The sequence below is a fragment of the Dermacentor silvarum genome, chromosome 4, assembly GCF_013339745.2.
Source record: "Dermacentor silvarum isolate Dsil-2018 chromosome 4, BIME_Dsil_1.4, whole genome shotgun sequence".
NCBI classification, from domain to species: domain Eukaryota; kingdom Metazoa; phylum Arthropoda; class Arachnida; order Ixodida; family Ixodidae; genus Dermacentor; species Dermacentor silvarum.
The window spans coordinates 181,832,532-181,846,838 of NC_051157.2; the positions used below are offsets into that span (position 1 = coordinate 181,832,532).

The 14,307-nt window shown below is 49.0% G+C and overlaps 1 protein-coding gene across 1 annotated transcript in view; it reads left to right on the forward strand.

Annotated features, from left to right (window-relative positions):
- The window catches only part of LOC125945072 (uncharacterized), a 369,870-nt gene that overhangs the window by 25,240 nt on the left and 330,323 nt on the right, over positions 1–14,307 (forward strand). The gene's annotated exons all lie outside the window — the stretch shown is intronic.

The window sequence follows — 14,307 nt, forward strand, 5'->3', positions numbered from 1 at the left end:
ACAGGGAAAAGTAGCTCGAATACGGAGACGTCCAGGTAATGCGGCAGTTGCGAGCGACGTGGCCAATTCGGAGGCAACGGAAGTAGATTGCCTTGTCGTCCAGAGTTCTCCACTCTGTCTATAGGGTTGTGTTAACTGGGAGGAGAATACAGATCGCTGCGAGGCGCAGCTGTAAGCACTGGTCTGGCATCAAGTCGGGAGATAGAGCAGGCAGCAGCAAAACCGAGGCTTGCAAATTCTTGCCGCACAACTGCCTGAATGAGGGAGATCACTGGGGCTGGTTAGTCAATGGTGGGGTCAAGTGGGCGTGGATGGAACGGGGCAGGACTTGCAGCCTCGCACTCGCGGCGAACAATACATGTGACTTTCTCATTGAAGGGGAGGGGGTGAAGCTGTAAGGTCGACGCAGGACGACGTCGCAGCCGTGTTAGGGAGACGGGAGAACTGTGGAATGACGCAGCGGCTTTTGGCAAGCTCAAAGCGGCGACATTCCTTGACAATGACGTCGGTTGTGGACACATTGTTGAAGATCAACAAGTTGGAGCGTCAACCTTTGAGAACGTGGGCTACTTTGCAATCCTCCACCATGTTCTCATCGACTTTCCAGCAAAGAGCAAGCACGTCTTCTATGTGCGAGACATATATACGCTTCAGTGGAAGACTTTACTCGGGTAGCAAGCTCTTTTCTTGCAGCCAGCTGCCAACCGGTCGAATTTCCAAAGAGGTCGCAGAGCTTCTCTTTGAACGCATCCCAGCTAGAGATGTCATCCTCGTGTGTCCGAAACCAGACATGAGGTGTTCCGCCCAAGTAGAAGAGGACATTCGCTAGCGTTATGGTAAGGTCCCAGCGGTTGTTTTGGCTAACACGCTCATACATGCCGAGCCAGCTTTAACGTCGGCGTTATCTTGGCCGGAGAATATGCCAGGATCGCGGGGAGTGGCAACCATGATGTACGTTGTTGGAGTCGCAGGAGTAGAAGCAGACGAGGTGTCGTCACCGGGAGCCGTGGTGGAAATTGGGACGGTGCGGCCGCTGCGGAGCTCCGTGGCGAGGACGGGGAACGGCACGCTCCACCAAAATGTTACGCGAACGAAGGATTAAGTACTGGAGACTATTTACAAGTATGTTTGCAAAAGGTAGCTGCAGCGCTGGCCAGTTCAGCCTGTAGTGTACGCCAGTACTACTAGATGGCAGCACTGCATCCTCGGCTATATAAGCGTTCAATAAACGCGGTCGGGCACTTGCCCGCCCGGAGAGTTACCTGCTGTGTCACTCGCCCGCTCGACACAGCCGACAGCTCGAGAGCAAGGAGCAGTTCGTCTTCTTCGTCGGGGCGCCCACGCGACTCGTCCACAGGAAGCACGCAATATGCATGTCGCAATATTAAATAAACATAAATAAAATAGTCCGACCGCTGGATTCGACCAGAGGACCCCCTAGGACAGCAGCCAAATGATGTAACCATTAGGCCATGGGTGCATGCCCTAACACGTGGAATAGAACATTCTTAAGCATTTCTCGCGTGCAAGCCAGCGCCTTGAGGAACTTGGCGCGTTTTATTGCAGTATCAATATATACACCATGCTTGTTAATTTAGTTGGTGTGCCTATGCTTACAACTTTATACGACCGATAAAGCTACTATCCTTACTTTGTATAGCTGTCTAATAATTTGTCATCGCATTCGATGTTTCGCGTTTACGCGTAACTGCGAGTGTTTTCTTTTTGCTTGGACTTCCTGGAGAAAAGAAAAGCAATTCCTGTTTCTACATTGAAGCCTCCTCACTAACACTTGTAGATTTATTTTGTTTGAGCGCACTCTTACGAGAGCAAAGGTTGCCAGTCCCAACACATCACTCTGGTTCCTGCTTCATGTGCAGTCGTTCAAACAGCGTACTCTACAACGCTTGCGGTGGGCTCAAACACAAGAGCAACTTTCACGCTGCTACATTATTTTTAGATATATTACTTGTAAATCGAGGCATAAAAGTGTCTCGGTAGTAAGATGATATTTCAATTTCGTACCTTGACCATATTGGCCACGTTAATACACCTACCTAAATGCGCATGCCTAAAAGAACTCGAACGATCGCAGGTGTTTACGCTCGTATGGGTTAAGAGCTTACCCACAGTTTCCCTTTTCAGGTAATATTTATAAATCTATTTTTTCACAGATGTTCACCAACGTGCTGAAAAGGTCGCTACAACCCAAGAGCTTATAATTTCCAGTCTTTCCGTGTGTTTCTTTTTTCTTCAAGGGAGAAGAGAGACAACTACTTGGTTTTCTGCCTCGTGGCACTGGTCGTGCTTTTAATAGTCATCATGACCGTGCTGGTGTTGGTGCTCATGAATTCCGGTGAGTGGACAGCGATCCTTCTTCGATCGTGCCTAGTGTATCACAATTTCTCCTCGCAAAGAGTTTCGCATAATGCCAACTTTCTACCGAAAAAGGTAATACACGACACGACCCCATGAATTTGAGTTCAGCGTAAAATTGTCGAACTTAGCACTTCTTTAACAAACAAGATACAGAGGTCGTTTCACCATATACTAAAGTATTTTACATTTGTGCAGTATTTGGTGCAAAATTTGTGAATAATGTTGATGTCACATATAAGTCAGTTGGGTTCGGTGTTATTCAGTTTTTACTTTTGCAACATTTAGCGTGTTTTTTTTCGCACTGTATTTCTACCCTGAATTTCAATTTTTGGGGTGATGATATTTTACCAGATGAACTGTTACAAGCTCTACTGGGTTGATAAGGCATTTCGTCGAGCTTTCCCTCTCTTTTCTCGGTGAATATCGGGGGGACTTGATTCCTTTTTGACGCTGAAAAGTGCTTTGTCACTGCACATTCTGCTGTTCGATAATATCGTTACACGCAGCAACAATACAATACCCCTAACGTTTCAACAACGCAATACACTTAACAAAGTTTTTGAGAAACAGCTTCTACAGCAAGGATTCAATGCCACACAGCGGTGTGACTATGCAGGAGTTAAGGTACTTAATTCGATAACCGCATCCAAATATAATGAAACTTTTTTACGCAATGCGGCACACAGCTCCAACTAATAATAAAAGCGACAAAATGACAAGGTAGACACGAGCCCGCATGACGACAACTGAGCTTCCCTAGTTGAGAACTTGCCTAGTTGTGACCGCAGCGCTAAGACGGCCAGGAAATGGGAACTCTATACTCCTACTGCCACACTGAGACCTCACACGTTTTGACTCGCCCTGTATACGTAAGGGTTCAGCATCCGTTGATTCCCATCCTTTATGCACGCTCCACGGTCAGCTGACCCCCGTGATACTTGTGCGGAGCGCCGCTTGGATAACGGAAGAAGTGAAAGAAGGAATAGCATTGGAATATAGAATCGGTATATTGCATACGAATTAGTTCCTATGATACCCGCATACATTCTGGTTTCCCAACGTCGCCATTTGTTTTCATCAAGGACGTGCGAGACGCAGTATACTTTCACCAAATTTGGGTGAATAGTATTGTTTGGTGAGAACCTGAGCACCAAAGGGTGTGCATATTTTTTAGTGTATGCTCTTCCTTTATCCCCTGTTTTATAAACTTGTGTTGCAGATGTTGGTGAAGAACAGAACACAGACAGCAACTACAAAATTGGAGGTGGTGGTGGTGATGGACCCAATGATCAGGAGAATGTGATTCCCACTACGACACCGCGGCATCCCACCGGCACGCATGGTAAGCCTTCCTAATATCACAGCTGGGAGTTTTTATTGCGATAGCAATTATATGGACACTTCACCCGGATTTCTGCCGTCGGCGTCGCCGTCGCCGTCGCCGTGAGGTTCCGTATAGATCAAATCTTCGCCGCGCGCCGTATGCCCGAGCGGAAGCGTGCGGGGACGCGCGCTATCACTGAGAGCGAACGCACTCAATCTCCCACGCGCAAGCAAGGAAGCGGGAAGCCAGCGCCGGAGGGAGCAAGGGGGGGGGGGGGGGGGACGCACTCTCTCTGCCAACAACCGCGCTCGTCGCTCCGCCCGCACCGTCTCTTATCTCCCCACGGCTCTGACCTTTATGCGCCGTGCATTCGCCGCTCAATTTCCGTGGAAGCGATAGACCGCACGTACCTTCGCCGCTGCGGCGTATGCGCTTGCTGACAGCGTTTTCACCGTCGTTGTCTGCAGTCATTCAGTGTGACCTATTCATGTTTGTTTGTGCGCGCTCACACCACGCTTGTTCATTCAGTTAGCAATAGTCGGGCCACATTTTCCAACGCACGCTACACATGCAATGCTGCCCGGATCGGCAGTGCAGCGCTACAGGTGTGTCCCTTCGCACGCGCTGCCCACGATAAGCGCTTCTCGTCAACACCACCGTTTCACACGCGCCTTCTCGTGGTCATCGGGTCTCTCTTCATGTCGGTCTACTTACGCCGCAGCACACCTGCTTACTTAATCAGCTCATGTTTACTACAATTCATATTGCTACCAAAGCCGCTCACCTTACTTCGTATGACATTGCTGTGTTGCTATCGCATTCATTGCTTCGCCCTTAGGGCGAAACTGTGACATTTTTTCTTTGTAGAAATGAGTCAAATTCATTGAAACAAAATTTGAGAAAAAGGGAAAAGCTTGTTATCAGACCGTAATGCAAGTTTATCCAAGCAATTTTAGTTTATTTATTTATTTATTTATTTTTACATACTACAGCCCTGTTAGGGCTATGGCAGGAGTGGGGAATTATACAGTTGTAGAGCGTGCACGAAGTGCAAATATAAGCAGCACGAGAGCAAAAAAAAAAACGTAAACAACACAAAAGATAGATCAATAACATTCATGTTTAAGCGAGAAATCGTCCAACGGAAGGGAACGAATGGCACCAGGCAGAGTGTTCCAGTATCCAATGGTTAAACGAGGAAAACTATATTTAAACGCATCAGTTGTGACCGATATGGTACAATATTAAGATGATCATACCTCCTAGATGGGGAAGGTTCCGCAAATTTTATGTATGTGCTAAGGCAGGAAGTGTTCGAGGAGTTAATTAGTGAATACACTAGCTTTAGGGATTCTATCTAGCGACGGACTGCTGAAAGTTGTTAGATTTACCTCTGAAAGTTTAGAAGACGGAGAAAAGTTGCTGTCATATCGACGGTAGATAAACCGGATAGCTTCTTACAACGCAAGCTGTTATGGGTGCATTCCAATTGCCGTTTCGGTTCGCGATGGTATCCGCCGCCGCCGCGGACGTGGCGGCGGTGCTGGTGACCATAACTGCTTTCGCCGGAAATGCGAAAAAAAGTAGCCGGTCCCCGCCGGGATTGAACCTAGGCCCGCTGCGCGGGAGTCGGATACTTTATCACTGAGCCACGCAAGCGCTGACTATCATGCAGCGGAAAAATGCCCTATAAACGCACCCTAGGCAGGCGCGCAGGCGCAGACGACCCGAGCCTCCACCAGTACGGTGGCGCCATCTAGGTAAGGCGCCTGCAAACGCAGCGTGCGCAGGCGCAGACGACGAGATGCGATTCAGGACGAGGCGTGCAATCAACGCGATCCCGAGCTGCCCGAGCCTCCGCCAGTAAGGTGGCGCCATCTTGTCAAGGTGCCTGCAGACGCAGCGTGCCCCACATGTAAGTTGCATAGAGCAATCAAATGCTGCATGCAACTGCACCTGGTTCACTTAATGAGGCTAGGTATCTATTTGTCACCAGCCCGTTTTGAAGATTCCAATCATGATCATCATCATCAACAACAACAATCGTACCGTGCCACAGTGTCATATGTAAGAGGCCGCCTGCGGCGCACAAAAGAAGAAGAGCACGTGAAGCACGGTGTTCGGAACGGCACGAGCTCTCGAGGCGCGTGAGCCGAGCCGTAATCGAGGGATGAACGGCGCTGTCTGAGGATTATCGACGTGGCTCCGGGCCAGGAAGGTCGCATCGCCAGCTCCGCACTGGCGACGGGAGACTTGGGGGTCTGGTTGAGTCCGTGACGTTGGCCGTCCAAGGTGTGGCCGTCGACCTCGGCAAGTTCGAGCGAGGCTCCTGGACTGGCTGCAGCCTCTCACGACAGGACCGGGCACCCCAGAAAGGATCCCCCTTCTGCGGCAGACCGGCACGTTCGATTCTCCGCGGGACGCCACGTCGGCACTCATGAAGTTGCAACGCATCCCGACGCTAGGCCTACCCAGGTGGGCCTAAGCAACGCCGAGCGCCATCGCCGACGAGCCGACGAGCTGACGAGCTCATCACCGACGAGCCGACGAGCTCCCTACCGATAAAGAGACGACGCGCCGACGGCAAGGCAAAGGCGACTATAGCATCAACGAGAACACCTACTCTGGAGAAAAAGGGCCGACGAGCTTCGGACTCGGACAAACGTGCAACGATGAACGCAGCAAGGTGACTCTTATTCGTAGCGTCTCGGCGATAAGACAGGGTTGCCTTACTTTGAACGATTAGACACTGCATACATGCGTAGGTGCGGATTAGAACTTGTCTCTATTGTATTGAGCTTTAAGTTGTTCCTGTATTTGTTCGATATGCTTTACTATGCTTGATTTTTAGTTTGAGGTATTTTGGTTGTGAGTGTGCGTGTTATTAAAAAATCTGTTTGCTGTGTCGCCATCCGTCTTCCTTCTCCATCTCTTCTAACACCCGCACGCCCCCGAGATCGGTGACAAAACACATCACAATTGGCGAGCTTCCCAGGATCCGTCCCGGATTCTGTCTTAGCCCAGTCACCGATAGTCGGGAGTAGCAAAGATGGAGTGGGAACGTTTGGCGGCGGTAGCAAAGGATTTAAACCTCTCAAAGGACGAGACAATGACATTTTTCGAGTACACTAGTCAAGAGAAAGAGAAGGAGCACGAACGGGCACGCGAGCAGCAGAAAAGCGAAAAGGAAATTTTGGAACTCAAGATAAGACTAGCGGAGATGGGCGCGGGTTCTCGCGAAGGCACAAGTTCACCCGAATCGGCGTCATCCGACTCAGCTGCTTCTAGACCAAAGCGAATTTGCCCTAGAAAATTAATGGCTCCTTTTGACGAGAGAAGAGACGACTTGGATGCATATTTGCATCGGTTCGAGAGAATAGCGGTCGGGCAAGGCTGGGAGAAGAGCGAGTGGGCTAACGCCTTAAGCCTATGTTTAGTGGGTGAAGCTTTGAGTGTATATGGGCACATGCCAGCTGAAGAATCACTAGACTACGACAAGGTGAAAAATACTTTATTACAGAGATTCAGGTTGACGGCAGAAGGGTTTCGAGAGAAGTTTCAGTCATGCAAGCCAGAAGACTCGGAGACAGGCAAACAGTTCGCGTGCCGACTAACTACTTTGAAAGGTGGATAGAGCTTTCAGAGACTGACAAAACATATGAAGCAGTTCGTGACAAAGTCGTAGGTGAACAATTTCTGTCCAGGTGCAGTAACAGTTTGGCAATATTCCTCAAACAAAGAAAGTTACAAACAGTAAAGCAGATGGCCGAACAAGCAGAACAGTTCGTAGAGGCACAAGGGTTGAAGAATTTGGGGAAGAGTGATAAAGATACGCACGCAGCAGCGGTAGAAGAGGTGAGGAATCAAGGACAAATGAACAGACCAAGGGGACCGCAGAGGTGTTTCCTATGTAATCGGCTGGGTCATGTAGCGATGAACTGTCGAGTGAGAGATAATCGTCACGAAGCACCGGTAGTTTGTCAGTTGTGCCAAAAGAAAGGTCACAGAGCAGATGAATGCAGGACTAGTTACATGGATCAGACTGCATGCATTATGAGCGCAAGAGAGGATGGACAGAGAGGACAGAACATGCCTGTAGTGGAAGGCGAGGTAGAAGGGCACAAGGTTACAGTGCTGAGAGACACAGGAGCACATACAATTTTAGTGAGGAAAAGTTTAGTGCCGCATGAAAGCATGACCGGATACGTTAAACCAGTGATCTTGGTAGACAAGTCAGTCAAGTATCTGCCAGAGGCACAGATCCAAATATCGACACCCTTTTATACAGGACTAGTCACAGCTAGATGTGTGGACGATCCCCTCTGTGATTTGATTGTGGGAAATGTACCGGGAGTGAGGAAGGCAGATGACCCCTACCTAAGTTGGAAGAGGACCGAGAAGGACGTGGAAGAGAAGGAACGCTCAGAAGCGCACAAGGAGGAAATGCAAGACACAGACGTAGCAGCTGCAGTACAAACACGAGCAAGTAGCAAGGGCATCAAACCTTTGCCAGCATTGCAGGTTACGGCCTTGAAGGGGTTAAATATAACTGTAGAAGAATTTAGAGAATTGCAGAACAAGGATGAGTCGATAAGAAAATGTGAACAGGAGATAGGGGAACGGGTACAAAGGAAAAAGAGTCGGACAGTAGCAGAGTTTATAAAGAAAAATAATTTATTGTACCGGAAATGTATATTTAGTTCAGGTAGGGAAGTATTACAGTTGATGGTCCCGAAGGAACTTAGGAATAAAGTACTGAAGTTAGGGCATGATAGTGTAACGGCAGGTCACCAGGGAATCAAAGACACGTTACAAAAAATAACAGAAGAGTTCTTTTGGCTGGGAGTGCAGAGTGACGTGAAACAATATGTAAAATCATGTGACGTATGCCAAAAGACGATGGCTAAGGGGGAAAAACGAGAAGACTGGTGTTTGTTTGGCGATTGCCGATGACAAGGACATAGGGTTGACGATAGAGCCAACCAAGTGTGAGATAGGCTACAAGACTAGGGAATTTGTGGGGCACAAATTGGGAACGGGACGAGTCGAGCACAAGGATACACGAGATAAGATGCAAACAGTGGGCAGGCCCCAGGCAGAGAAACAAGGTCGAGGAAGGATTTTCAGACCTACCCGAGCAAATAGAAGTTGGGCGGAGCGAGATGCAATGTTTAACAGAGGGGCCCGTGCATATAAAGCTAAGCCGACGTATAACAGATATAATGAAAGGGAGCCTTACTTTCCACATAGAGTACATTAAGGGACGACAGAACGTGGGGGCAGATTACATGAGTAGGGCGATGGATTGACTAAACAGTGAGAACATAACGCGGACAAAACAAATGTACATATTTGAAGTGGTGCGAACAATGAACTCATGAGTGTTGTGAACAGTGCAAACAGTGAAATGTGCGCGACAGTGCAGCGAAGTGTGCTGATAATCGGTAAGCACCGACGAAGCACAGAGAGGCACCCAAGTCACAAGAGTCAAGTTCGCCACCAAGAAAGAAGACGGACAGAAGGCAGTTTTTTGAGAAAAAACTCTTAAAAGGGGACCCATGTCATATGTAAGAGGCCGCCTGCGGCGCGAAAAAGAAGAAGAGCACGTGAAGCACGGTGTTCGGAACGGCACGAGCTCTCGAGGCGCGTGATCCGAGCCGTAATCGAGGGATGAACGGCGCTGTCTGAGGATTATCGACGTGGCTCCGGGCCAGGAAGGTCGCATCGCCAGCTCCGCACTGGCGACGGGAGACTTGGGAGTCTGGTTGAGTCCGTGACGTTGGCCGTCCAAGGTGTGGCCGTCGACCTCGGCAAGTTCGAGCGAGGCTCCTGGACTGGCTGCTGCCTCTCACGGCAGGACCGGGCACCCCAGAGAGGATCCCCCTTCTGCAGCAGAGCGGCACGTTCGATTCTCCGCGGCACGCCACGTCGGCACTCATGAAGTTGCAACGCATCCCGACGCTAGGCCTACCCAGGTGGGCCTAAGCAACGCCGAGCGCCATCGCCGACGAGCCGACGAGCTGACGAGCTCATCACCGACGAGCCGACGAGCTCCCTACCGATAAAGAGACGACGCGCCGACGGCAAGGCAAAGGCGACTATAGCATCAACGAGAACACCTACTCTGGAGAAAAAGGGCCGACGAGCTTCGGACTCGGACAAACGTGCCACGATGAACGCAGCAAGGTGACTCTTATTCGTACGTCTCGGCGATAAGACAGGGTTGCCTTACTTTGAACGATTAGACGCTGCATACATTAGTAGGTGCGGATTAGAACTTGTCTATTGTATTGAGCTTTAAGTTGTTCCTGTATTTGCTTTACTATGCTTGATTTTTAGTTTGAGGTTTTTTGGTTGTGAGTGTGCGTGTTATTAAAAAATCTGTTTGCTGTGTCGCCATCCGTCTTCCTTCTCCATCTCTTCTAACATCCGCACGCCCCCGAGATCGGTGACAAAACACATCACACACGGGTCAAGGGATGTGAGATGTGCGCCACGTATTCTGGATACCTCTTCGGTACACGTTATGGCGTCTCCTCGCAAGGTGCGAATCGCTGCTGAAGAAGCGAATCGTAGAGCTACGTGCGCGGCTTCAACCAGGCTTGATCGGGCTCAGCAGACTGTTGTGCAGAGAGCATTACAAGCCGCAGCTCGCCGTCGACGCCGGGCTCACAGTTCATATCGTTCTCGTCAAAACGAGGCGAAGAGACTGCCGCGAAGACCCTGTTGTGCGTGGTGCCGAAATTGGAGCTACTCTTGAGCCGCCCCACCAGCTTACACTGTGACTGTGCTGTGTGTGTCGCGCAGGCCTGTGACTTTTTATGGACCATTTCCAACTTCATGATACGACGCTACGATGCGTTCTACATATAAGCTTAAGCCACTTTAGAGCAACAATTAATGATACATTATGCAGCATTTGGACCAATATTACGATGTAAAGCTAGGATTTCACTCCCTTCGATTTGAAACATTGATTGGATGCGGTTTCGCCCGAAAACTTTGTTGAAGACAGCTTTGAATAAAGGTCGGATGGTGATTTCATTAGGAAAGCAATTAGAGCATTGGCAATTAGGGGCACTGATACGCTTCATGAACATTTACAATAACATTTCTAGAAATTACATTTTTCTGCTTGAGAGCACAGGGAGTCTCCTTGGTAATTTCTCACGGGATTTGTTTCTTGAACAGCACTGATGGCTGTAACAAATAAGGAACACAATTTGTAATGAGATTGCCATATTGCTTCGATCACTGATAAGGGAAGCGCTCTCCCATTGGGCGAGTAACAATGGCTCATTTTCACCCGAACACCAGCACGATTTGAACCATTCTTGATGCAAAATATGATCTTCGCACATAGTTCGCATGCCTTAATAGACCCATTTTGCTGTGACACATTTTCTAGACGAAAGTTGCTTAGTTTTTCTTGCCATTACAGGTCCACCTCACCTTGTTTCTGTTTCTGGATTTGGCTCATTGCAAAAACACGACCCCTCACATTCATTTGCTCTGAATGGCTAAAATTTATTTTTCTTAAAAATACCATCCTTTCCCTCACTCGCCAGCTTTATGTAACGCCAATGGCGGCACGCCGAACACGGCGTCGTCACGCTGACTATTTAACTCCCTATTATGCCAGAACTAACGTCTTTAACTATTCTTTTTCCCACACACTATTACGGATTGCACCAATTTACCTCAGTCGCTACTAATCAGTATAAACTCCATTGACCTCTGAATTATTGACACCATTGCAGTCTTGAAAATTGATTACCCAAGTTGATTTTTGCCTTATTGTTCTTTTACTGCGCTTAAACTGTATTGATGATTCATTTCTACCTATATTCCTCACTTTATTTGTCTTGGGAATTCCTTCATTACATGACTGCGTTATTATTTTCCGTGCTGTGTTCTCGCAGCTGATGGATTGGGTTGCTATTCTGTGCACTGTTAATTTACTTCCTGTAATTTTAATATCCTTTATTATTATTATTATTATTTGTATGACCGTCCTACTTGGTCCACATCTAGGCCTGCAGTATTGTATGCATAAAATAAAATAAATAAGTATTTACACATACAGGAGTGCCATAGCTGTCACTACGGCAGGAACCTTTGTCCTCCCCTCTGATATGATGACCTTCTGAGTAGTGGTTTGTGAACCTTTTGATATCACTGCGTCCGAGCATATACAGATAGGCTATGAACGCCTAAACATCAGTTGACTTGTTGTGCATATTGGGATGGGAACAGTACTAAAGTGAAGGCGGCACATAAAGACAGGCTGCGCTTTTCAGTTACGGTATGCAGTTTTATTGAGATAGCAATCGTATGAACACTCCAAGCGCATTTATATCGTCGTCGCCGTGATGTTCCGCACAAAGTCCAAACACGATAACATCGTCGCCGCGCACCGCACTCTGTATGTGCCAGTGAAAGCTTGCAAGGGTCTACTGACGATCGCGGCTCAATCTCTCGCGCGCGAGGGAGGAAGGCTGGGGGTAACAGTTCCGTCTTCTGTCGCGCGCGAGGCACGTGGGAGGGAGGAGAGGGAGAGGGGGTAGTGGCGTTCAAGTCCGGCGGCTGCTGCTTACCGCGCGGCCGACGTATGTTGAAAGCGATCTGCGATGTGGACAAAGTGCGCGCCCGCACGGCCCTGATCTTCCAAGCGATCTGCTATGTGGAAGAAGTATGCGAAGGGCCGGTAGCTTCGTATGCACTGTGCTTTCGACGTTTAGTTCAGCGTTGAAGCGAGAGACAACAGAAAGGTCAATTCGCTCGCTGCTCCGGCAGCGCTTCCTCACTCTAGCGTTTTGACAGCGAGGTTCCGCGGTAATAGAGCGAGATTTGTTCATGTTCATGACATCATGCTTGTTAAGTTAATTAGTAAGCGAGTGTTTACAAGTGTGTAGGGCTGATAAAGCTACTATCTTTACTTGGTATTGTTACATATAGGACACCGATTGGTGGCGCCCCCTATAGCGCGAATCTTGTGCACACAATATAGAGATGTAGGGATGAGGCGGGCCCTCAGAGCTTCACCGCCGCGCCAGCAGTATGGTCGTGCGTCTCATTTCTTCATGCTGAGATTGTAACAGATTTGGCGACGTAACAGATTTGGCGACGAGGGTAAAACTCTATAATTACAATATGCCAAAGTACGGTTCCCTTGACCCCTTCGATCCAGACAGTGGTCCCTGGCAAGAGTGCCTGGAACGCATGCAGCAATTCTTCGCGGCGAACGAGGTTCCGGACGCCAATAAACGCGCGGTGTTCCTCAGCTGCTGCGGGTCACGCACCTACTAGATTCTGCGAAGCCTTCTTGCACCGAATAATCCGACTGAGACTACGCTTGAAAACTGCCTGAAGACGCTGAGCGACAATTTCTCGCCAAAGCCGTCGATAGTGGTGAGTACGATTCAAGTTCAATAGTCGCGTTCGGGAAGAGGGTGAATCAGTGAGCGAGTTCGTCGCGGCCCTCAAGAAGCTCTCAGAACAGTGCGAGTTCAGCACATTTCTGAAAGACCTGCTTGGTGACCGTATCGTATGCGGCATAAGGGATACGCAGATGCAGACGCGCCTGCTAGAAGAGCCGAATCTCACACTCGAAACCGCGGTGTCGACTGCTCTCGCCATGGAGTCTGCCGCCAAGCGCGACGCGTCGGAGCTCTGCGTAACGGAAGGGGCTGTTTCTGCGAATTTAAATGTGCTTATGACGTCGGATAAAAAACATGTGAACTGCTATCGGTGCGCCAACACCCACTACTGCCACGGAATGTCCGCACATTCGCAAAATTTGCAGTTACTGCAGAAAGGTCGGTTAGCTAGGAAAAGTGTGTCAGATGAGAGACGCTGGCAGCAACCACCGAGCGTCCACTCAACAGTTCAAGAAAAATAAGGCTAACAAGCAGGTTCGTGTGCATGCAGTTGACGACTCGCACGACAGCACACCCAAGTTAGTACAGCGCAGCGCCGTTTCTTCATCTGACGAAGAAACTGTCTACAACATGTGGAACTTGGTCCCAAGGCCCAGTGTTCCTGCACCTAAGCCTTTCACGGTGCAGCTGGAAGTACAGGGGCGTCCATTCAGAATGGAACTCGACACTGGGGCGAGTGTGTCCATCATTGGAGAATCAACTTTGCCCCGTCAATTTACGTCGCTACCTCGTCAACCATCCGAAGTTCAGCTGAGAAGCTACTGTGGTGACCTCAAGCCTGTGGCTGGTAAGGTGACTGCGTCAGCGAAGTATAACAATCACGTTCGAGTGCTTCCACTGCTTATTGCTGAAGGTGATGCCCCATCACTTCTAGGAAGAAATTGGATTGAGGCATTGAACATACCCGTGTTCACTGTCGCTGATGTCTGTGCTTTGAGTGATGTCCAGCAACTAATTGACCAACACTCCATATTGTTTTCCGATGGTCCAGGGACATTTCAGGGCGTGTCAGTTAAGCTGTCAGTACAAGAGGGAGCAAAGCCACGCTTCTTCAAGGCTCGTACAGTTCCGTTTGCACTAGTGGACAAGGTGTCTGAAGAGCTGTTGAGACTCCAGCGAGAAGACATCCTGGAGGCAGTCGCTTCATCTGAATGGGCAGCACCA